The sequence below is a fragment of the Oncorhynchus tshawytscha genome, linkage group LG25 (assembly GCF_018296145.1).
Source record: "Oncorhynchus tshawytscha isolate Ot180627B linkage group LG25, Otsh_v2.0, whole genome shotgun sequence".
Classification (NCBI taxonomy): Eukaryota; Metazoa; Chordata; class Actinopteri; order Salmoniformes; family Salmonidae; genus Oncorhynchus; species Oncorhynchus tshawytscha.
In genome coordinates, this window is record NC_056453.1 from 38,061,175 (window position 1) to 38,063,674 (window position 2,500).

At 42.3% G+C, this 2,500-nt stretch overlaps 1 long non-coding RNA gene across 1 annotated transcript in view; it reads right to left on the reverse strand.

Annotated features, from left to right (window-relative positions):
* The window catches only part of LOC121840869, a 419,194-nt gene that overhangs the window by 180,843 nt on the left and 235,851 nt on the right, over nucleotides 1-2,500 (reverse strand). Inside the window, exon 3 of the long non-coding RNA XR_006080004.1 lies at nucleotides 1,711-1,758. This is a non-coding gene — a long non-coding RNA (uncharacterized LOC121840869). The remainder of the gene's footprint in view (nucleotides 1-1,710; nucleotides 1,759-2,500) is intronic.

Here is a 2,500-nt window from a genome sequence, read left to right on the forward strand (position 1 = left end):
TTCTATCTGTCTGTCTCTGTCATCCTGTTAGGGTTAAGTGTCTTGCTCTGACAGACCTTTGTGTACCCTCCCAGTAGCCCACATTATGTCAGATGGACTCAATAACTCTAAATGCCTCTTAGTGGCTGATACAATGCAATATTATTGAATGCTTAAAACCTATTAGTACATTTTGGCCTTTGTCCAGCAGTACAGGTAACCTGAGAGAAAACTGTTTTAGTGATTTATGTGTTTCAATTGGACAGAAAGAGAGGAACACTGGGTGGACCCATACACTACACACACTACACAGCACACACAGCACACACTACACACACTACACACACACACACTCCTCAGAGATTCAAAACTGATTATAAATGTGTTCATTTCTGTGTTCTACCCTGAGGGTAGGCTAAATCTGATGGGGGAACGTATTCGTTTTCAAGGTGAACAAAATAATAAAACAGAGCATCAAAAACATGTTGAAAAAATAAATGACTTGGAGAACTGTTTGAAATTCGAGACCGGCAACACCGTAGCATGATTTCTTTTGACACTAAGTTCTAAAATGGAATACAGAAGAAATCTGGAATATTTGCATCACTAAGAACACTCAGATTCTCAGAATTCCACTCAACCATTAAGTTGAATGTTCTGTTCTTCTAGAACGTGGCTAGTGATTACTACAAACGAGCTCCAACAATTCAAACGCAATGTAGCAACAGCCACAGTTAATAAAGCTGCAATGTAACGTTTCCTTACAAAAGAAAAAAAAAATAGCAAAGTGTTTTGGGGATACTAAGTTACAACAGTCATTCAGGTAGCAAACTCCCATACTCCCAGCCTTCAAAGTGAGTGACACCGTTCACTCAAAATGACACCTCATTAATACCACCGCTGCCTCTTTGGTTACACCCTCTCATACATTGGAGAGTGAATTCAGAACACCCGCAGTGGATACAAAACACATAGCCATGTTGGAGTACTCACAGTGAGGGTAAAGAGGAGAGGTGGAGTACTCACAGTGAGGGTAAAGAGGAGAGGTGGAGTACTCACAGTGAGGGTAAAGAGGAGAGGTGGAGTACTCACAGTGAGGGTAAAGAGGAGAGGTGGAGTACTCACAGTGAGAGTAAAGAGGAGAGGTGGAGTACTCACAGTGAGGGTAAAGAGGAGAGGTGGAGTACTCACAGTGAGGGTAAAGAGGAGAGGTGGAGTACTCACAGTGAGGGTAAAGAGGAGAGTTGGAGTACTCACAGTGAGGGTGAGGAGTAAAGTGAGAGAAAGAGGAGAGGTGGAGTACTCACAGTGAGGGTAAAGAGGAGAGGTGGAGTACTCACAGTGAGGGTAAAGAGGAGAGGTGGAGTACTCACAGTGAGGGTAAAGAGGAGAGGTGGAGTACTCACAGTGAGGGTAAAGAGGAGAGGTGGAGTTCTCACAGTGAGGGTAAAGAGGAGAGGTGGAGTTTCTCACAGTGAGGGTAAAGAGGAGAGGTGGAGTACTCACAGTGAGGAGGAGAGGTGGAGTACTCACAGTGAGGGTAAAGAGGAGAGGTGGAGTACTCACAGTGAGAGTAAAGAGGAGAGGTGGAGTTCTCACAGTGAGGGTAAAGAGGAGAGGTGGAGTACTCACAGTGAGGGTAAAGAGGAGAGGTGGAGTTCTCACAGTGAGGTTGAAGAGGAGAGGTGGAGTACTCACAGTGAGGGTAAAGAGGAGAGGTGGAGTACTCACAGTGAGGGTGAAGTCAGAAGACTGTTGTAGATCTTTACTCGTGTGAACCTGCAGACACACAAAGAGAAACAGAAAACCAGGGTGAGAAGAAACTAAAGAGAAGAAAGAGATCTAAGGTCCGGTATTATGGGGGAGAGGAGAGGGGGGAGGGGAGAGGGGGCCGCCAAGTCACCCACTTCCATCCATATCTGAAGATGTGCATAAGCATCTGTTTATGATTTCAAAGGTTGCAAGTTCAAATCCACTGATAGAAAGTTGTTTTTGATCATTTTTGTTTTTAACCTATCCCAAACCTTAATAACCCTTACCTATCGGTAATCGGTGTTAATTCCTAACCTTAAGAATTTGGAGCAAAATTCTTTAGAGTCTAAGATGTGGGGGGGGCTAAAATAACATGTGGAATTTTTTTAATATGGTCATACTATGGATCATTTAGATATTTTGATTTAGAATTTTAGGACCCCTTTAAGTACCCCAACAACAACAACAAAATAAATGATTTTATATTGATTTTGTCCTTTACTACTAAATCCCATAGAAATACATTGAACAACATGTTCACAAATGGCAGAATGAACAGTCAAAAAATAAATCATAAGAAACAAGCTCACAAAATATATATGTATAAATATATACTTTTTTTTTTATCTTCATACTTCCGTTTACGTTCAGATGAGCCCATTCCACAGGTGGAGAACACCATTGTGTTGGTGAGAGTCTCCCCTTTCCATAGAGTAGTCATACTAGTTTTGTAGGTCAAAGCGTTCAGACACTACAGATGTAGTGGGGG